The following is a 23559-nucleotide window of genomic DNA, read 5'->3' on the forward strand; positions in this document are numbered from 1 at the left end:
CAGGGATTAGAGAGGCAAAGATTAAAACAGAGACTGAAGGAACTCCCATTCAGAGCCTGCACCACATGTGGCCCATACATATACAGCCACCCAATTAGACAAGATGGATGAAGCAAAGAAGTGCAGACCTACAGGAGCCGGATGTAGATCGCTCCTGAGAGACACAGCCAGAATACAGCAAACACAGAGGTGAATACCAGCAGCAAACCACTGAACTGAGAATAGAACCCCCGTTGAAGAAATCAGAGAAAGAACTGGAAGAGCTTGAAGGGGCTCGAGACCCCATATGTACAACAATGTCAAGCAACCAGAGCTTCCAGGGACTAAGCCACTAACTAAAGACTATACATGGACTGACCCTGGACTCTGACCTCATACGTATCAATGAATATCCTAGTAAGAGCACCAGTGGAAGGGGAAGCCCTGGGTCCTGCTTAGACTGAACCCCCCGTGAACTAGACTGGTGGGGGGAGGGCGGCAATGAGGGGAGGGTTGGGAGGGGAACACCCATAGGGAAGGGGGGGGAGGGGGATGTTTGCCCAGATACCGGGAAAGGGAATGACACTCGAAATGTATATAAGAAATACTCAAGTTAATTAAAAAAAATAACTCTTCTTAAATCAATAATGAATATTATTATCTATTCTCATTGACACTGAAGTGCTTCTTAAATGTATTATTCATTATATAAATTTATATAATATGTGATTTATATGATCTATGCAATGCAATTATAGCTGATTTCTAAATATTTCATAAGGTAGCATGATTATATGTAAGTTTACTAAGAGATGATATCTGAAAGCAGAGAGTAGCAGCTTCCTAATAACCTGTTTGAGAATTCTAACAAGACTTCAGGATCACTTGGAATTTTTCAAAGTTTTTAACCAAAAATTTCAGTGGATGTATATACACTTGTATCATTGCATTTTAAAGGTAAAGTCATAATTTCCTATATTATTTCCACCACACATTTCTTTTACTAAAGCTGTTATTAGTATTCTCCACAAGCCTCAATGTAAGTATGAAATGGGTTATTATGTTCACTAAAAACTTTTTGTACTTCTTTCTCTAGGGTATGGTTCCAAGTTAATATTGGTTGGTCTTTTGCATGAAGATATTTGTACTATTCCAATATTACCTTCAATTTGTATTTGTTATCAAGCTTTAAAAGATTCAATTTCAGCATCAGTCTCCATTTTGCTGATGCCCTCAATCATCATGAGGTAATACAATTTTTTAAAAAAGTATTGGTTGCTGTTGTTGTAGTGGTGGTTAACAATTGTTTTCCAGGAACAACTGCCATCAAAGATCTCACAAAAACAGAGCCATTTTTTTTTCACTAATATCTACTCAGTAGTATCATGAGTGTCTCTCTGATGCTTTGAGTGAAAATAGACCTGAAATAATCAAAGAGAATAATAGTATTTGGAGGTATTACCTTGTTGAAGTAGGTATGGTTCATTAAGAGGGAGTGTGCCATTGATGTATCAAGTGTTCAAGCAATGATGTGTCTTTCCTATAGCCTGCTGAACTACATATAGAAGTTTCAGTTGCGTCTCAAGTACCATGTCTGGTAATGTACACCCAGGCTTCTCACCAAGAGTATAGTGAACTAAGCCTCTGAATAGTAGGCCACAGTCCTGTGCGTTTACAGCAATAAAAATTCTAAGACAGAAGGTGGTACCAGAGATTAGAGTACCACTGTGATAAGTCTGACTTTGCATTTGTTTGGAGTATTGTGGATTTTAGAACTTTAAATTAGGAAAACTGTTGAATGATTTAAACTGATTATATGAGCCATACAATAAGGAACAGAAAAAACAGTGGTACTGAGTGTGACCTGAACTGTGGGAGCCAGTTCTAGGAGATTTCTGAGGACAGGAATATTAGTATGTTTCTTGTAACCATCCTTGTGATATTTTTGTGAAGAAGAAGAAGAGCAGAAGGAAGAGGACTACTTTTTGTTAAAAAAAAATAGTCTGAGTGTCAGCTGAAGAGTTATGGATTAACACATTTGGCAGAGGAAATTTCATCACAGTCTAAGGTTGACTGTATGATTTGGTTAATAGTGGCTCCTCCTCAGCAACTCTAAAATTAAAGAGAGCAAGCTGAGAAAAAAAAAAAAACCAAAAAACAGGGTACAGATTTAGGACACAGGACCATGAGGAAATGTAAACAGATTAGAAAATTCTACTGTTAAACAAAACAAAGAGAGTGGTGATCTCAGAGCAAGACCTGCCCAGCTAATGTTTAAACTTGTGGAAAAAAATAAAGGAAAATGAAAAGGAATTTTTAAAACTTTAGGAGCTGTTGAGGTGGCATATAGCTATAATACTAGCACTTAGAAGACAGAAGCAGTGACATTTCTGAGTTGGAGGCCAGGTTGTTCTACAGAACAAGTTCCAGGAAAATCAAGTTTAGACATGAAGGTAACCATTGAAAGCAGACACTTGATAAAAAATGTATTTGGACAAGAGAGTCAAGTTCCAACCTCAGCAAGAAGAACTTGGCAACTTCAGTCACATGTTTCTGGTTTTAAAGTGAAGGATACAAAATAAGGATTATGGATTCTCACTCTACAACTAAGAAAAGATGCTAAGGCCAGGAATATGACAGGGAAATCCCTGCAGGGAGACTCAGAAACTCCATTCCGAGTGAAGCCTGGATTGTCTTGGAGAACTCAAGATATTAGAAATGCCAGAATAGTGTAATACATGTGAATATCTGTCTATCTGTCTGTATATCTACCATCTACCAATTTTTCTATCTACACACACACACACACACACACACACACACACACACACACACACACAAAACTATAAGCAAGCACCAATTAAATGTTTTCCTATATAAAGTGGTGCCATAATAGTCATGGTGTCTTTTTTCAGCAATAAAAACTCTAAGACTGTCTGATTACTTAACATTAAATAACTGGTTTTATTCTTTGAGAACAGCCATGGAATTATGTCTCCTCAAATACTGAAAATCTTGTCATATTACACATTAATATATTTGTTCCTGAAGGTATGTTTTCAGCCTTACCACTGGTCATGATCTTTTATGAAGACTCTGCAGATCTATTAAAAAATGTTATTAATACTGAACTTAACTGCAAGAGACAGAAAGTCCACATTGTTGTCAGCATGAGTTGATCCTTTTAGAAAGTTCTGTTTTAGTTTAAGCTGCAAGGACACTCTTGGTGAACTGTTGTTAGAAAGATTGTTCAAGATACTCCTTCTCTGACAAAGACTTACCTAGCCATGAATGTTAGATATTGCTTCTGAAAAAAGAGGTTCTAAATGTAAGGAAGAAAAATTAGACAGTAAACAAGATGAAACATATTTGAGCATAATAAAATTCTCAGTTGATTTACTATGATGTTTTTAATCTGAAAGAAGCTTTAGGTATATGCCAACCTGAGGTAAGATATATGCATAACTGACATAGGACCCTTACTTGCACATCAAAAATTCAATGAGATGGGAAGACCTTATTGAATACGGGATGAAGCCTTAATCAAAACATCTTCTTTAAAAGGGAAACAATTGCTAAGCATGCTCTTAGTTCTGCCATTATGAGAGAATACCCTAACACCATAGAAAAAAGTCCGAGATTTATGAAAGAGATTTCTATTCACAATGTTAAAGTAGCCAATCCATCATGCTTTCAAAACTGATGAACATATTAACAATGCTTTAAAAAGAGAGGAAAATCATTGCCTCAGGATACATATACAACTTGCTTTGGTTATAATGCAAAGTTGCTCACTATCATCTTAAAAAGAGTTAATGCAAAGCTAAAGTTTCAATCTGGGAGCACTTATGTGTTAACTTAGATTTTTCTATCTTCTTTTAATTTCCTTGAAAGTGATTGGTATGCGCTACATTCTTAGCATTTCTTAATTATTGTCACATTTTCAAATATTGAAAATAGCTTTAATTTCTTCTTTAAGTCTGGCAATTTCTATGGTTTTAGGATTTATCATTGAAATTACTGAAAAATTATTTATTTATTTATTTATTTATTTAATTATTAAGGAAATCTTAACTAACAAAATGTTTTCAAATGATATTTTTATTTTATGTATTTTATAGTATTCACCTTCAATATCTGTAATCATTGTTAGGTTTATTTCTCAAGCTTCTCATTCTATATAGTTTGTAAAAGTTTCAATACACCAAATGTTCATTTCATAGTCCATATTTCTTCTTTGTACTTTATTTCGTTGCCCTCATAATACACTCCAGTTTTATTTCAGCTTCTAGGTGAAATTTATGTGATCTTTTGGTATTGTTTTTCAAGAAATTGTTAGAAGGTCAGTTTCCTTGTGCTCTGTGGACACTGTCATTTTCCTCAGTAAGGCTCTTAACAGATTCCTTCTCCCTGAACTGTAGATTTCAGTAACTACTATAGGCTTTGAATTTATTTGTTGCAAATACTTTGATATGATTCTGAAAGACCGCAGAGAAAACAATCAACCCCTTATGTTTTCATGTAAGTTTTGATATTTTCAAATCTAATTATGTTTCTAATGTAGAGAAATTCACAACTGTATTTCTATCAGTTTCTATTCCTCTGAGTTACTACCTTCCAAACTCTTGCCTTACTCATTACATCATTTAAATATCCATAATCATATAGCACTCTGGAGATTATAATATACAGATATGTTTGTGATAGAACAAAGAATTTAATAGAACATATTAGATCCATAAAGGTTCATGATTTAATTAGGATTTATATCAATTTTATCAATTGATTAAAGCAAAGGACATTTTTAAGTAGGGGAGGAATATTAAGTTACCTTCCTTATTAGTAACTTTTACTTAGAGAACTATAAGTGATCATTATTATTAATGAGATTTCAATACTCTCTTAGTTAAGAGTTCTATTGCTGTGAAAAGACAATATGACTATGACAACTCTTATGAAGAAAAACATTTAATTGATAGCTGGAATACAGTTTAGAAGTAAACATTCATTGTCATATTCAGGAAGAGGGTGTTATGAAAGCAAACATGGTGGAAAAGTATTTGAGACATCTATAGACTGATTTAAAGGCAACAGGAAGAGAGAGTGACACTTGTCTTGAACATCTGAAACCTCAAAACCTGACTCCAATGATACACTTCCTCTAATAAGAATACACAACCTAACAGTCCCACTCCCTAGGAAGCTATCAGGCTGTCTTCATTCAATCCTCCAGAAATACCAACCAGAACAATTCTTTCCCTTTCACCTTTGTGTCATATTTCTAACAAGTCAACAACAGTAGATATTCACTGTAACTAACACTGAATAGTGAGTTAAGATTCACTGTAAGTACAATGTAATATTGAGAAAGAATTAAAGGGAATCAGAGTAAGCACAAAGGATTTCATATACAGTAGAAATGAGCAAGAATTTCACAACCAATGCAGTCACCTAGTGTACTTATGAAGTAAATATGTTATTAATTAGAAGATGACTGTAAATCTCATGGTTCCTTTGGGAAGATGCCTTCTGTCCAATTACAGGCATGTCTACCAGAAAACATGTATGCCATCTGTCCATAGACTTTCCCCATTCTCTAACATTTAACAGACCAAATCCTCAGTCATCCCTCCCCACCTATGGTGGTTTGAATAATCTTGGCCCATGGGAAGTTGCACTATTAATAGGCTTGGCCTTGTTTGAGCGCTTCTTGCCACAGGACCCAAGGCTCTAGATTCACAAATAACAGACATACACATGAGGGTTTATTCTTTAATATACCTTAACTAGTTCAATGGCTGGGCACTTTCAAATCTCCTCAGCTAACACATTCCTTTCCAAAAGTTTGGAGTTAATTCTTTCTAAATATATATTTTATCTTTGTTGTCCTATTTCCTTCTGGTAGGCCATCCATGAGTTCTCTCTTCCTTTGTACCTATAGTCCATCCTGTGTTACTCTCATGGCAGAAACCCTTCTCCTCTCTACTGCATTTTTTGCCTGAAAATTGTAAAAGTCCCACCTTTTGCTCCCTGTCAAGGCATTGACTGCTGATAAGTGTATTTCCCAATTAAAACCAATTCGAGTCAGGAACCTACAGGCAGGCAAATTCCTGTGTAATTTGGGAATCCATTAAATCAAATCACTAACAAAAACTCACTACTACCTCAGCCCAAAGTTGAAAAGAAAATCCTTGCTATACAACAGGGTATCATGCTGCCCATGCACACATGTACTTCCTTCACTCATTGTTGCTGATTCCAAAATATTTTTATTGGATACATTTAATTTACATTTCAAATGTTATCCCCTTTCACAGTTTCCTGTCCATAAAATCCTTATCCCATGACCCCTCCTCCTTCTTCTATGAGGGTGTTCCCCCAGAAACCCACCAACTCCTTCTGTCCTCCACACCCTGAAGTTCTCCTACAATGGGGGCTCCAGCCTTGGCAGGACCAAGGTGTTCTTCTATTGGTGCTGAATAAGGCCATCCTCTGCTACATATGCATCTGGAGCCATAGGTCCATGTACTCTTGGGGTAGTGGTTTAGTCCTTGGCAGCTCCGGTTGGTTGGTATTGTTGTTATTATGGAGCTGCAAACCCCTTCAATTCCTTCAAACAATTCCCTAATATTGATTGGGGACCCTTTTCTCAGTACAATATTTGGCTGCAAGCATCCACCTCTGTATTTGTCATGCTCTGGTAGAACCTTTCAGGAGACAGCTTTTTCAGGCTCTGGTCAGCATGCACTTATTAGCAACAGCAATATTGTATGGGTTTGGTGGCTATATGTATATGGGCTGGATCACAAGGTAGGGCAATCTCTGGACGGCCTTTCCTTCAGGCTCTGATCCAAAGTTTGTCACTGTATTTCCTCCTATTAATATTATTATCCCCTTTCAAAAAAGACTGAAGCATTCACACTTTGGTCATTATTCTTCTTTAGCTTCACATGGCTTCGGGATTGTATCTTGTGTAATCCAAGCTTTTGGGATAATATCAACTTATCAGTCAGTGAGTGTGTGTGTGTGTGTGTGTGTGTGTGTGTGTGTGTGTGTGTGTGTGTGTGTGTGTTTGTTTGTTATTGGGTTAATTCACTCAGGATGATGTTTTCTAGTTCTTTCCATTTTCCTATGAATCTCATGAAGTCATTGTTTTTAATAGCTGAGTAGAAGTCCATTGTGTAAATGTACCTTTTCTGATTCTATTCCTCTGTTGAGGGACATCTAGGTTCTTTCCAGCTCTTGCTTATATAAGCAAGGCTGCTATGAACATAGTGGAGCATGTATCCTTGTTTTATGTTAGAGCATCTTTTGGCTATATGCCCAGGAGTGGTAAGGCTGGGTCCTCAGGTTCTGAGGAACCTCCAGACTGTTTTCCGGAGCAGTTGTACCAGCTTTCAATCCTACCAAAGAGAGTGTTCCTCTTTCCCAATATACTTGTCAGCATCTATTGTCACCTGAGTTTTATCTTAGCCATTCTGAAAGGTTTGAGATGGAATCTCAGGGTTGTTTTGACTTGTATCTCCCTGATGACTAAGGATGTTGAACATTTTTTTAGGTGCTTATGATACATTCAGTATTCCACAGTGCAGAATTATTTGTTGAGTTCTGTACCCTATTTTTCGACAGGATTCTTTGATTCTCTGGAGTCTAACTTCTTGAGTTCTGGATTATACTGTTTATTAGCACTCTGTCAGAAGTATGATTCGTAAAGAATTTTCCCAATCTGTTGCTTGGCATTTTATCCTAATGACAGTGTCTTTTGTATTTCAGAAGCTTTGCAATTTTATGAAGTCCCATTTGTCAATACCTGATCTTTGGGCATAAGCCACTGATGTTCTGTTCTGGAAATTTTCCCCAGGGCCCATGAGTTCGAGGCTCTTCCCCTTATTTTCTTCTATTAATTTAGTGTATCTGGTTTTATGTGGAGGTTGTTGATGCAGTTGGACTTGAGCTTTTTAACTTGGTGATAAGAATGGATCAGTTTGCATTATTCTACATGCTGACGTCCAGTTGAACCAGCATCATTAGTTGAGAATACTACTTTTTCCAATGGATGGTTTATGCTTATTTGTCAAAGATCAAATGACCAAAAGTGTGTGGGCTGCATATGTAGCAGGGAATTGACCTATATGAAATTAATTGGAGGGGAAGCACTTGGTCCTGTGGTGGTTTGATGCCCTAGCACAGGGGGAGGCATGAGCATTCAGAGAGGAGAAGGTGAGTGGGTGAAGGAGCACCCTCCTAGAGGCAAAAGGGAGGGGGAGATGGCAGATAGTGTGGGTAGGGTTGTTGTAGAGGGGTATCTGGTAATTGGGAAGCAGGATATCATTGGAATATAAATGAATAAAATGGCTAATAAATAAATAAAAGAAAATAAATCTTTAAACAAGAGTATATGATGAATTTTTCAGGCAAATATATAGAACTGAAAAAACACCATCATAAATAAGGTATCTCAGACCTACAAGAACATATTTGATATGTACTCACTAATTTGCAGATATTAGCCAAATAACTATAGAATATCTAGGAAACAAACCACAGTCCTTAAGAAGTCTAACAAGTAAAAATAGAATGTTTCAGTTCCACTTAGAAGTGTGAAGAAAATAATCAAGGGAGGAAGAGGGAGTTGAGGACATGGTTGTGAGAGATAAGGAAAATGGGAAAATAAGAACAGGATAAGGTATGGAGTGGTGGTGGTGTTGGTAAAGACACCCATAAGGCCTAGAGAATGAATATAGGTAAGCAACATTGGAAGCTAAAGTGGAGTGAAAGAGGGGTGACCCTATAGAAAATATCAGAGAACTTGGAGGTGAGAGACTAAGGATTCAAAATACCCAACATTACTGAGAGGGAATTCAAAGAGCCCACCAGTAGTAGATAAACATGGCCACAAGGAAAGAGACAGGGAGACTAATCTACAGTCAAAATTTCTGATCCAGAATTATTCCTGTCTAAAAGAACTGACGGGGAAAAAACTGGAGAAGAGTCTGAAGGAAAGGTGGTTCAATGACCAGCGCAAGTTGGGATCCATCTTATTTGGGAATGGGGGTGGCACAAAGGCCTGACCCTATTACTGATGCAGTGATCTGCTTATACTGGGAGCCTGGTATGGCTGTGATCTAAGAAGCCCCACCAGCATCTGACTGAGACAGTGCACATACACCCAGCAATTGCACTAAAATGAGGAGCCCTATGGTTTAATTAGGTGAAGGATTGAAGAAGCGTAAAGTGAAGGAGACCCCATAGGAAGACCAGTAGTCTTAACTTATCCAGACTCCAGGGAGCTCACAGACTGATCCACCAACCAGAAGCATACATGGGTCAGTCTGTGGCCCCTGGCACAAATATACCAGGGATTTGCCTGTTTAGGCCTTAGTGAAAGAAGATGAGTCTAATTCTCATGAGACTTGAGACCCAGGGATGAGCCTAGTGGGAAGGGCCACTGTCTCAGAGGCAAGTGTGAGGAGGAATGATATGAGGAACCATGGGAGGAGGGAACAAGGTGGGGACAATAACCGGAATGTAATTAAATAAATTAATAAATACTGAAAAATTGAATTCTGTTGTTTATATAATAAAGGATTATAAAATAAGTGTCATACAAATAAAATTAGTATATAATTTGAAATAATTCATGTATCAAATGGCAAGTATATATTCATACATTAGAATTTATATTCATATATTATAGAAAGTATGGCTATGACTTGACCCTATGAGAAATACCTAGTTTCCTTCCTCAAAATATTTTACCCTATTTTAGAATTTTGCAGTATTTAGATTTCTATTTAACTAAGGACATCATATGAACCCTGAAAGGTGTTTTTCGTGTGTGGAAGAATACATCGTCTTCTAATAAGCACATCTAGTAGTTACAAATCAAGTAGTTCATTTTTATACTCCAGTAATTGTACTTAGTGTGTCAAATATTTGAGCAGGTGTGCCACCACTCTCAAGAGTGTAACCGTGGCAAGAAAGGAAGAAAAAGATGATAGGTCTAAGGAGAAGTGAGAGACCCTGTTAACACCTCAGGGTGCCATGGGTAGCTGCATAGGACCTATAGCACAAGGTGTCAAAGGGGAAGACAGGCAAGGTCACAACAGGGACAAGAAAGCTTTGAGCAAGGTGGTAATTCGAAGATTAACCCCCACTTTGCCAAGGAGCAGGTTTAGGAAAAACTTCAACCTATGCCTGAGTATGATTATGTTGAGTTATTGTCTAATGATACTATTCTTTATCCCCAGATGTATGGTAGAGCATATATCAACTTTAAAAACCTAGAGACATTCTTTTATTCAGGAATCAATTTGATGACTATGTATTCTTTGACAATAAAGAATCAGAATACAGATAATGAGAAAAGGACATTTACTCCAGAGACGTTGCTAGAGGAAACTGAAGCCAAAAATCAAGAATTAATAGCTAAAAGAAAACAACACTTTTGAGCTTCCTGAAGACAAAGCAGAAAATGAAAGTAGAAAAGAGTGAAGGAGGAGAGAGGAAATAGGGTGGAAAGAGATGAGAGAAGAAAATGGAAAGCAGAGGAGAAACGAAAAAGAAAGGATAATGAAAAACTAAAGAAAGTAGAAAGAATTCCAGAAAGGGACAAGATAACAGATGAACCAAAGTTTAAACTGCTCAGAAAACCAGAAAATTTAGATGAAAAACAACTTGATAAAACAGACAAAACCCAGAGACTGGACAAGGAAAATCTGAATGAAGAAAGAGCCAATGGGCACAGTTATACTCTGCCCAGGTGTTCTGATATCAAAGTGAAGCCTGATGACAAGAGTGTCAGAGATTACAGATGCAAGGATCGGGATTATGAAAGAGTTCACGGGCTCATGATCTGAGTGAGGCATTGAAGCTTCAAGAAGAGCTCCCGAAGCAGCTGCAGAAGGAGCACTATGAGACAGAGAAGGCTTTTAAGTGAAAGGAAGAAGAAATGAAAAGACTTTGGAAGCGTGAGAACACAGAATTACAGAATCATACGCTTGTTAGAAAAAAAGATATGAAAGAAGAGAGGGATAGAGAGAGAGAGAGAGAGAGAGAGAGAGAGAGAGAGAGAGAGAGAGAGAGAGAGAGAGAGAAAGAGAGGTTGAGAGAGACTACATAAGGAGCAAGGATCATCCAGCAATGCAGTTTTACCAACCAGGAGCTCGAAGCCTAAGTCGACTTTGTCCTGCTGATTACTGCATCAAGCCTGGAGATTCCAAATGGCCATAGGTGTGCTGACTGTCCAGGCAGGCAGAGAAAATGTATTATGCTATTCAGAAGTGCCTTCAGGGCAAAGGGACAGAGCACAAGAAAAGGGGTCACTGTGCTGGTGGGGCACTACAGAGGAGTGTGTTTACGCAGAATAAGATTGCAGGTTCAGAAACGAAGGACAATTTCATTGTTTTCTGCAGTTTCCACAAGTTAATTTTCATGTCTCAGAAAAAGATGATGGCAAATACAGTGCAAGAGAAAAATGTCAAATAAGGGCTGAATTTGACATGTAAAAAAGAGAAGGTTCAAACTCAACAGGTGATTTTTAAAAATTTTTTATTAGATATATTTATTTACTTACATTTCAAATGTTATTCCCCTTCCTGGTTTCCTGTCTTAAATCCCCATCCCCTTCTCTCCCCTTCCCCCATACTGGTATCCCCCCATACATGCCCCTTACTGCCTCCCCCCCATACTCCCCTGCCCAACCATGGCAGGACCAAGGGTTTCCCCTCCCACTGTTGCCCCAACAAGGCTTTTCTCTGCTACATACACTGTTGGAGTCCTGGGTCAGTCCATGTATAGTCATTCCTTAGTGGTTTAGTCCATGGAAGCTCCGGTTGGTTGGCATTGTTATTGTTATAGGGTTGCAAGCTCCTTCAACTCTTTCAACCCTTCCACTAATTCCTCCCAAGGGGTTCTTATTCTTAGTTCAGTGGTTTGCTGCTACCATCGACCTCTGTACTGGACATGCTCTGGATGTGTCTCTCAGGAGAGATCTATATCCAGTTTCTTCCAGCATGTATTTTTTTAGCTTTATCAATCTTATCTATTTTCGATGGCTGTACATATATGGGTCACATGTAGGGCAGGTTCTGAATGGCCATTCCTTGAGAGGCTGCTGTAAACTTTGCTTCCATATCCCTTCCTGTGGATATTTTGTTTCCCCTTTTAAGAAGCAGTGGGAGCATCAGCATTTTGGTCATCCTTCTTCTTGAGCTTCCTGTAGTCTGTGGATTGCTTCTTGGGGAATTCGAGCTTTTTGGCTAATATCCACTTATCAATGAGTGCATACCAAGTGTGTTTTTCTGTGATTGAGTTAACTCACTCAGGTTATTTTCTAGTTCATCCCATTTGCCTAGGAATTTCATGAAGTCATTGTTTTTGATAGCTGAGTAATACTCCATTGTGTAGATGTATCAAGTTTTTTAATCCATTCCTCTTCAACATGTGTTCTTAATTCTGGCTTGTCCCATATTAGTTTGAGTGGAGGAGAAGTGCACTAAGTCTCCTTGGGATATAACTATTTTGCACAGTTGGTTTTAGCTGTTGTCTCTGTAGTGTAGAAGCAACAATCAGGTAATTGCCGCCAAAGTAGTCCAGAAGAAAGAGAAAATTATGTGTGATGGAAAGTATTTAAATTGTCACATTACATCTATATACCATGTCTGAAGTTTTTGTAATAACTGACTGTTTTACTTCTTTGAAATAGGATCAAAAAAAAATACTTTTTGAACTCTCAATTTTGCCTTTAGCATTTTTTTCTATAAAAAGGATAACACATGCTCCTCAGTTATTTACTGTCAATCTAATCTTTGTTTTATCTTAGATCTGATGATTTGGGTGCATACCCTCTCCAGTAAGGAAACTACAAAAAATTTGTTACACTTATGGGATCTTTCAGTGTTAGCTTGTTTTGTAATGCTGACAATAAATTTCTTCATTCAAGAAAAAAAAATCACTTAGTTAATAAAGAAAGTTCTCAGAAATGCTTCTTTTTTATTTATTTATTTTTTTATTAACTTGAGTATTTCTTATGTACATATCGAGTGTTATTCCATTTCCTGGTTTCCGGGCAGACATCCCCCTCCCCCCTCCCCTTCCTTATGGGTGTTCCCCTCCCCATCCTTATGGGTGTTCCCCTCCCCATCCTCCTCCCATTGCCGCCCTCCCCCCAACAATCTAGTTCACTCGGGGTGCAGTCTTAGCACGACCCAGGGCTTCCCCTTCCACTGGTGTTCTTACTAGGATATTCATTGCTACCTATGAGGTCAGAGTCCAGGGTCAGTCCATGTATAGTCTGTAGGTAGTGGCTTAGTCCCTGGAAGCTCTGGTTGCTTGGCATTGTTGTACATATGAGGTCTCGAGCCCCTTCAAGTTCTTCCAGTTCTTTCTCTGATTCCTTCAATGAGGGTCCTATTCTCAATTCAGTGGTTTGCTGCTGGCATTCACCTCTGTGTTTGCTGTATTCTGGCTGTGTGTCTCAGGAGTGATCTACATCCGGCTCCTGTCAGCCTGCACTTCTTTGCTTCACCCATCTTGTCTAATTGGATGGCTGTATATGTATGGGCCACATGTGGTGCAGGCTCTGAATGGGTGTTCCTTCTGTGTCTGTTTTAATCTTTGCCTCTCTATTCCCTGCCAAGGGTATTCTTGTTCCCCGTTTAAAGAAGGAGTGAAGCATTCACATTTTGATCATCAGTCTTGAGTTTCATGTGTTCTAGGCATCTAAGGTAATTCAAGCATTTGGGCTAATAATCACTTATCAATGAGTGCATACCATGTGTGTTTTTCTGTGATTGGGTTACTCACTCAGGATGATATTTTCCAGTTCCAACCATTTGCCTATGAATTTCATAAAGTCATTGTTTTTGATAGCTGAGTAATATTCCATTGTGTAGATCTACCACATTTTCTGTATCCATTCTTCTGTTAAAGGGCATCTGGGTTCTTTCCAGCTTCTGGCTATTATAAATAAGACTGCTATGAACATAGTGGAGCACGTGTCTTTTTTATATGTTGGAGCATCTTTTGGGTATATGCCCAAGAGAGGTATAGCGGGATCCTCAGGCAGTTCAATGTCCATTTTACTGAGGAACCTCCAGACTGATTTCCAGAATGGATGTACCAGTCTGTAATCCCACCAAAAATGGAGGAATGTTCCTCTTTCTCCTCATCCTCGCCAGCATCTGCTGTCATTGGAGTTTTTGATCTTAGCCATTCTCACTGGTGTGAGGTGAAATCTCAGGGTTGTTTTGATTTGCATTTCCCTTATGACTAAAGATGTTGAACATTTCTTTAGGTGTTTCTCAGCCATTCGGCGTTCCTCAGGTGGGAATTCTTTGTTTAGCTCTGAACCCCATTTTTAATAGGGTTATTTGTCTCCCTGAAGTCTAACTTCTTGAGTTCTTTGTATATTTTGGATATAAGGCCTCTATCTGTTGTAGGATTGGTAAAGATCTTTTCCCAATCTGTTGGTTGCCATTTTGTCCTAACCACAGTGTCCTTTGCCTTACAGAAGCTTTGCAGTTTTATGAGATCCCATTTGTCGATTCTTGATCTTAGAGCATAAGCCATTGGTGTTTTGTTCAGGAAATTTTTTCCAGTGCCCATGTGTTCCAGATGCTTCCCTAGTTTTTCTTCTATTAGTTTGAGTGTATCTGGTTTGATGTGGAGGTCCTTGATCCACTTGCACTTAAGCTTTGTAGAGGGTGATAAGCATGGATCGATCTGCATTCTTCTACATGTTGACCTCCAGTTGAACAAGCACCATTTGCTGAAAATGCTATATTTTTTCCATTTGATGGTTTTGGCTCCTTTTTCAAAAATCAAGTGCCAATAGGTGTTTGGGTTCAATTCTGGGTCTTCAGTTCTGTTCCACTGGTCTATCTGTCTGTCTCTGTACCAATACCATGCAGTTTTTATCACTATTGCTCTGTAGTACTGCTTGAGTTCAGGGATAGTGATTCCCCCTGAAGTCCTTTTATTGTTGAGGATAGTTTGACCTACCCTGGGTTTTTTGTTATTCCAGACGAATTAGCCAATTGTTCTGTCTAACTCTTTGAAGAATTGGATTGGTATTGATGGGGATTGCATTGAATCTATAGATCGCTTTTGGTAAAATGGCCATTTTTACTATATTAATCCTGCCAATCCATGAGCATGGGAGATCTTTCCATCTTCTGAGGTCTTCTTCAATTTCTTTCTTCAGAGTCTTGAAGTTCTTATTGTACAAATCTTTTACTTGCTTGGTTAAAGTCACACCGAGGTACTTTATATTATTTGGGTCTATTATGAAGGGTGTCATTTCCCTAATTTCTTTCTCTGCTTGTTTCTCTTTTGTGTAGAGGAAGGCTACTGATTTATTTGAGTTAATTTTATACCCAGCAACTTTGCTGAAGTTGTCTATCAGCTTTAGTAGTTCTCTGGTGGAACTTTTGGGATCACTTAAATATACTATCATATCATCTGCAAAATGTGATATTTTGATTTCTTCTTTTCCGATCTGTATCCCCTTGACCTCCTTTTGTTGTCTGATTGCTCTGGTGGAACTTCAAGAACTATATTGAATTAGTAGGGAGAGAGTGGGCAGCCTTGTCTAGTCCCTGATTTTAGTGGGATTGCTTCAAGTTTCTCTCCATTTAGTTTAATGTTAGGAACTGGTTTGCTGTACATGGCTTTTACTATGTTTAGGTATGGACCTTGAATTCCTATTCTTTCCAGGACTTTTATCATGAAGGGGTGTTGAATTTTGTCAAATGCTTTCTCAGCATCTAGTGAAATGATCATGTGGTTTTTTTCTTTCAGTTTGTTTATATAATGGATCACGTTGATGGTTTTCCGTATATTAAACCATCCCTGCATGCGTGGGGTGAAGCCTACTTAATCATGTTGGATGATTGTTTTGATGTGCTCTTGGATTCAGTTTCCCAGAATTTTGTTGAGCATTTTTGCGTCGATATTCATAAGGGAAATTGGTCTGAAGTTCTCTTTCTTTTTTGTGTCTTTGTGTGGTTTAGGTATAAGAGTAATTGTGGCTTCAAAGAAGGAATTCGGTAGTGCTCCATCTCTTTCAATTTTGTAGAATAGTTTGGATAATATTTGTATGAGGTCTTCTATGAAGGTCTGATAGAGTTCTGCACTAAACCCGTCTGGACCTGGGCTCTTTTTGGTTGGGAGACCTTTAATGTCTGCTTCTATTTCCTTAGGAGTTATGGGGTTGTTTAACTGGTTTATCTGTTCCTGATTTAACTTGAGTACCTGGTATCTGTCTAGGAAATTGTCCATTTCCTGCAGATTTTCAAGTTTTGTTGAATATAGGCTTTTATAGTAAGATCTGATGATTTTTTGAACTTCCCCTGAATCAGAAATGCTTCTTAAATTGTGTTTGCTTCTTCCATTGCTAAAGGTTTCCTAATTTATCACCATTTTATGAACACTAGAAAAAATGAGCTTCTTTTAAGATAAAGATGGTGTGTGTGTGTGTGTGTGTGTGTGTGTGTGTGTGTGTGTCATCACCTAAGTGCACCTGCTTGAAGGGACAGAAGAGGGAATTAGAGCTTTTGGAGCCACAGCTACAGTGGTTTTGAGCCCTCGCCATAGGAGCTAGGAGTTGAACATTGATCCTCTAAATTGTCTGATGTCCTCTTAATAACTGAGCTTTTTCTCTAGTCCACAAATTCTAAGAATTAATTTACAAGGCATGGGATACAATCTACTTAAGTTATTTTTTTAGATATTACATTTATATTCACATAGATTGGTAAGAAGGTATCATAAAATGATGAGTCAAATTGGATGTAAAATATTGTAATTTTAATAGATTATATTTGTATAATGCTAGATCATCATTACTGATAAATATGTTAGTTATGGCAATATCTAAATGTTCTTTGACAATGGATTGCAGTTAATATTTCTATTTTTTAAAACTTCACATAGTGAAGCTTATTCTTTATACTAGTAAATTTCTTTAATATTTAATGAATATATGTACACATACAGATTTTTAAAGCACTCTGATTACAGTTTATAACAACCAGTAAAATATATGCGTGACATAATTTCAAATAACTTTATTATTACAGATATCTATGCATTTCTCACATATTTGAGTCTGCATTTTAGTTTTCAAATAAAACTGTATCTTAAATTACAAGAATGCACAGCTTCATTTATACAGATATTCTTATAATATTGTTAACAGTCTTAAAATAGTTCAAATCTTAACAAAATGAATTTTAAAAAATAAGTAAGTTGTTATGTCTAGATGAATGATTTTAAATTCTTTTAAACACCTTATTTTTCCCAGAGGTTTTTGAAACAAGAAATGTAATTTTCATTGTTATAGTAAGTCATTTATCCTGAAACAGAAAGGGAGTATCTATTACTTGAATATTTTAAAACAATTTCCAAGTTACATTTCTTTATTTTTTCCACTCTTTTAATTCAATCTTTTTTTTTTTTATTGTTCAGACTCTTACCTGGTCCACCCTCTGACTTTTCTACATCCCAAAGCTATTCCCCTCATCTTCACAAGGATATCCTCACCTCCATCCCTCACCCCTACCCCACTAGACCCCCCCACTCCCTAGAACCTCAAGTCTCTTGAGGGTTAGGGGCATCTTCTCTGACTGAGTCCAGACCCAGCATTCCTCTACTGTATATGTGTTGAGTACCTCATACCAGCTTGTATATGATGCCTGGTTGGTGGTCCGGTGTCTTAGAGATCTCAGGGTCCAGGTTAATAGAGACATTTGGTCCTCCTACAAGAATGCCCTCCTCTACATCTTCCAGCTGTTCCCTAATTCAACCACAGAGGTCAGAGGTTAGTTGGGAGTAAACATCTGCGTCTGACTCTTTCAGCTGCTTTTTGTTCTTTCAGAAGGTTGTTGTGACAGGCTCCTTTTTCTGTGAGCACACCATAGCATCAGTAATAGTGTCAGGACTTAAGGCATCCCTTTCAGCTGGATCTCACTTTGGGCCTGTTGCTGGAATTCCTTTTCCTCAGGCTCTTCTCCAATTTTGTCCCTGCAGTTCCTAAAGAACTGTTCCTAAAGGGAACAATTATGGGTCAGAGTTTTTGACTGTGGAATAGCAACCCAATCCCTCACTTGATGTTCTCTCTTTCAGGTGGGGGTGGGCTCCACAAGTTCCCTCTCCACAGTATAGGGCATTTAACCTTAGGGCCCACATTTTGAGCCTGAGATTCTCTTACTTCCAAGGTCTTTGGTACATGCTAGAGGTTCCCCCCATCTCCTCCCTCCCCAGGTAGCCTCTTTCCATTCTTTATGCTGTCACTCAGGGCTTCAGTACTGTTTCCCCTACCAATACTTGATCTTGTTTCTCTCTTCCCCTACCTGTCCCCCTTTCCTGTCCTGTGATTTCATTCTTCTCTTTCTCAACTGTGATTGGAATGTTCTCACTTTGTCCCTTTGAATTGTTAACTTTTTTGAGTTCTGTGGATTGTATCCTTGGTATTCTGTGCTTTTTTGGCTAATATTCCCTTACTAGTGAGTATATACCATGCATGTCTTTAGGGTCTGAATTACCCTACTCAGATGATATTTTCTAGTTCTGTTCATTTGCCTGCAAAACTCTGGATGTCCTTGTTCTTAATAAGTGAGTAGTATTCAATTGGGTAAATGAACCACATTTTCTGTATCCATTCTTCTGTTGTGAGGCATTTGGGTTATTTCCAGCTTCTGGCTATCACAAATAAGGCCACTATGAACATAGTGGAATTAGTGGCTGAGAAACACTTAAAGGAAACTTCAAAGTCCATAATGATCAGGGAAATATAAATCAAAATGACCCTGTGATTTCACATTACACCAATCAGAATTGTTAAGATCAAAACCCCAGGTGACAGCATATGTTGGTGAGGATGTAGAGACAGAGGAACATTCTTCTATTGCTGATGGGATTGCAAACTGGTACAACCACTCCTCAAATCAATCTGGAGTTTCCTCAGAAAATTAGAAATAGTTCTACCTGAAGTTCAAGCTATACCACTCTTGGGCATATACCCAAAAGATTTCCCACAATGTCACAGGGGCTGAGTTCAAAGATACATTACTGATACATGAGACTTTGCAGTGCCAAACTATAAAGGATAAACTCAAACACACTATTCTTTCATTATTGCCTACTACTAATAAGGATGGTGTCTTCTAGATCTCTAAAAGTTATTGTAATTTGATTTTTAATCACAGTGCATCTTCTAGTCCATTAGCAAAACGTTAGTTAGGTTTGTTTGTTCATGCATTTCTTAGCAAAATTTACCCAAAATATACCCTTTTGCCCTTGGTATTATTTCCAAAAATTTCTTCTAATAATGAGTTTAGAATGAGCATTACTTCTAAAAATGAGAGTTTAGATGACAACTGTCCTGGTCTTCAGAAACAGCTCTTACACTTAGTGTCAAAAAAAAAAGAGCCTGAAAAATATCATGCTGCAGATAGTATGTTGCTCTTAAACTTAACTCCATGCCTTGATTGATGTGCTAATTTAGTCAATGAAACAAAATATCTTATTTTAGAAAAAATGTTAAATTTAATGTACCTTTTAAATTTGATTGATTTAACATTTTAGAGTATGGTAAGTGACCCCATAAAAATCCTTATTTTCTGGCACTTTCTTTTCTGGGAATGAATACATGGGTATGGTTTCTTTGGGCTTTGATAGTTTCTACTAACAAGATTGAGGATTATAATAGATTTTGTTCATATGGAAAGTTCTAAAATTGAAAAAAAAACTATATGAAAGAACTAGAGTCATTAGTGTCAAAAGGAAAAAAAAACTGTTTATGCATTCTAATAGTATTCCTAATGGTTCATGGATTATAGAACTATATCTCTTGTAGATTTAGAGTATGACATAAAGATGCATAAAATGTATTCTTACATTATTTATGTTTTGCGATAACAAATTCTCTTAAAATATTCTTTATGTTTTTGTTGATTTAAAGTAGTTATTCAGATCTTGGTGAAAGATTTTAAGAACAACCCTTTTAATTTAAACAGAAAAAGAGGATTTGAGTCTGGAGTTCTTGCTCAAATTTTGGTTATGATAAGGGGAGGAGGCAATATGACAAATATGCATTTTGTACATATATGAGGCTATCAATTAATAAAAGTTGTGCATTGGTAAATGTCCTGAACATAAATAGGATACTGGATGTAGTGATTAACCTCTTTAAAAGACATGTATATTAAATTTAATGTGAGACATGGATAGAATTACTGTTATCTTGAAAGAAATTCAAGTAGTTTACATAAATGTATTGTGTAGGTTTCTATTTGTGGGTGAGGGCTGGCACACGTTAGGTCAAGGCCATGGTTGGACAGTAAAAAAATAAGTCAGGGACAAAGCTTTTGTAAAGCAGGATAGAAGGATAAGGAAGGAGAATCAAGATGGAGACAGGGAAGGATGACCCAGATCTAGGTGGTCCTGAATTGCCAAGGTTTTTAGGATGAATTTCTGTAGGCAAATTTATTTTTTCTTGGTGGGTAGTTTATATCATTATCGATTGGTTGTAAGTTTATTGTGTGGATATATTGTGGATGGAGAATTTAACATTTAAATCTTATTGTTGGGTTGCAGTTTGTTGGGTCTTGATTTTTAACAGGTTGTTGGGAGTCATAGACACAAGTATCACCAACAGAATATGAGATAGAAGAAAGAATCTCAGACACAGAAGGTACCATAGAAAGCATTGACACAACCATCAAAGATAATGTAAAACAAAAAACATTCCTAACCGAAAGCATCCAGGAACCCGAGGACACAAGGAGAAAATCAAACCTAAGAATAATAGGTATAGAAGAGAGCAAAAACTTAAAAGGCCAGTAAATATTTTCAACAAAATTATAGAAGAGAACTTCCCTAACATAAGGAAAGAGATGGCCTTAAACATACAAGAAGCATAAAGAACTCCAAATAGGGTGGACCAGAAAAGAAATTCCTCTAATCACATAATAGTCAAAACACCAAATGCACAAAACAAAGAAAGAATATTAAAAGCAGTAAGGCAAAAAGGTCAAGTAACATATAAAGGCAGACCTATCAGAATTACAGCAGACTTTTCACCAGAGAAGATGAAAGCCATAAGATCATAGGAAGATATAAGACCCTAAAAGAACACAAATGCCAGCCCAGGCAACTACATCCAGCAAAAATCTCCATTAACATACATGGAGAAACCAAGGTATTATATGACAAAACCAAATTTACACAAAATTTTTCTACAAATCCAGACTTAAAAAGAATAATAGATAGAAAACTCCAACATAATAAGGGAAACTATACCCTACAAAGAGCAAGAAAGTAATCTTGCAACGAAAACAAAAGAAGAGAGACACACAAACATAGTTCTATCTCTAACAACAAAAATTATCAGGAAATGACAATCAGTATTCCTAAATATCTCTTAACATCAATAGACTCAATTCTCCAATAAAAAGACATAGACTAACAGACTCGATAAATAAAGAGAACCCAGCATTTTGTCGCAAACAGGAAATACACCTCAGTGACAAAGACAGAAAATACTTCAAAGTAAAAGGCTAGAAAATGGGTTTGGGGACTTGGCTCAGTGGTAGAGCGCGTGCCTAGCAAGCGCAAGGCCCTGGGTTCGATCCCCCGCTCCAAAGGAAAAAAAAAGGCTAGAAAACAACTTTCTATGCAAATGGTCCGAAGAAATAAGCTGGAGTAGTCATTCTAATTTTGAATGAAATCAATTTAACCAAAAGTTATCAAAAACAATAAGGAAGGGCACTTCATATTCATCAAACAAAAAATCAAGCAAGAAGAACTCTCAATCCTAAATATCTATGCTCCAAATGCAAGTGTACCTACATTTATAAAAATAACCTTACTCAAGCTCAAAGCACATATTTTATCTCATACAATTATAGTAGAAGATTTAAACGCCCCAGTATCATTAATGGAGAGATAATGGAAATAGAAACTAAACAGAGACCCAGAAAAACTAACAGAAGTTTTGAACCAAATAAATTTAACTGATATTTTTAGAACATTGCATTCCAAATCAAAAGAATATAAATTGTTCTCAGCACCTTATGGTACCTTCTCCCAAATTGACTGTATGATTGGCCACAAAACAGGCCTCAACAGATATAAGAGGATTGAAATAATTCCATGCATCCTATCAGATCATGACTGTTCTTTGGTAACAACAATAACGGCAGAAAGCCCACATATACATGGAAGTTGAACCATGCTCTAGTCAATGATAACTTGGTCAAGGAAGAAATAAAGAAATTAAAGACTGCTTAGAATTAAATGAAAATGATTACACTACATACTTGAACTTGTGGGACAAAATGAAAGGAATGAATCCCTCCAAAAAGAAAAAGAAAAGGCAGAGAACATACATTTAGAAGCATGACAGCACACATAAAAGCTCTATAAAAAGGATTAGAAGGGAGGAAATAATTAAACTCAGTGCTGAAATCAACCAAATACAAAGAAAAAGGAATATACAAAGAATCAACAAAACCACAAGCTGATTCTTTCAGAAAATCAATAAGATAGACAAACCCTTAGCCAGACTAACCAGAGGGCACAGAGAATGTGTCCAAATTAACAAAATCAGAAATTTAAAGGGAAACATAACAACAGTATCTGAGAAAATTCTAAAATTCATCAGTTCCTACTAAAAGCCTATGTTCAACAAAACTGTAAAATCTGGATCAAATGGACAATTTTCTAGACAGGTAAAAAATAACAAAATTTAAATCAAAATCAGATGAATGATCTAAACAATCCCATGGCTCTTAAAGAAATAGAAGCAGTTATTAAAAAATCTGCCAATCAAACAGAGACCAGGTCCAGATGGGTTTAGTGAAGAATTCTATCAAATCTTCATAGAAGACATCATACCAATAGTGTTCAAACTGTTCCACAAAGTAGAAACAAAAGGAGCACTGCAAAATTCCTTCTATGAAGCCACAATTATGCTTATACCTAAACTACACAGAAACCCAACAAGGAAAGAGAACTTCAGACCAATTTCCCTTATGAATATCGACTCAAAAATACTCGATGAAATTCTTACACACCGAATCATAGAACACATTAAAACAATCATCCATAATGATCAAGTAGGCTTCATTCCAAGGGATTCGGGGATGGATCAATAAACAGAAATCCATCAACATAATACTCTATGTCAACAAACTCAAAGAAAAATAAACATAATCAATTCATTAGATGCTTAGAAAGCATTGGACAAGATTCAACACCCCTTCATGATAAAAGTCCTTGAAAGATCAGGAATTCAAGGACCATACCTAAACCTACTAAAAGTAATATACAGCAAATCAGTAGCCAACATTAAACTAAATGAAGATAAACTTGAAGCATTCCCACTAAAATAAGTGACTAGACAAGGCTCCCCAATCTCTCCCTACCGATTCCCTATAGTACCCAATGTCCTAGCCAGAGCAATCAGATAACAAAAGGAGGTCAATGGCACATCAATTGGAAAGGAAGAAGTCAAAATATCACTATTTGCAGATGATGCGGTAGTGTACTTAAGTGACCCCAAAAGTTCACCAGTGA

At 37.1% G+C, this 23559-nt stretch overlaps 1 pseudogene; it reads left to right on the plus strand.

Moving 5' to 3' along the window:
• Upf3b-ps1 (UPF3B, regulator of nonsense mediated mRNA decay, pseudogene 1) overlaps positions 1 to 11211 on the plus strand; it is a 30977-nt pseudogene extending 19766 nt beyond the window's left edge.
• The last annotated feature ends 12348 nt before the right edge of the window (positions 11212 to 23559 follow it).

Source organism: Rattus norvegicus, chromosome 13 (assembly GCF_021556685.1).
Source record: "Rattus norvegicus strain SHRSP/BbbUtx chromosome 13, alternate assembly SHRSP_T2T, whole genome shotgun sequence".
Classification (NCBI taxonomy): domain Eukaryota; kingdom Metazoa; phylum Chordata; class Mammalia; order Rodentia; family Muridae; genus Rattus; species Rattus norvegicus.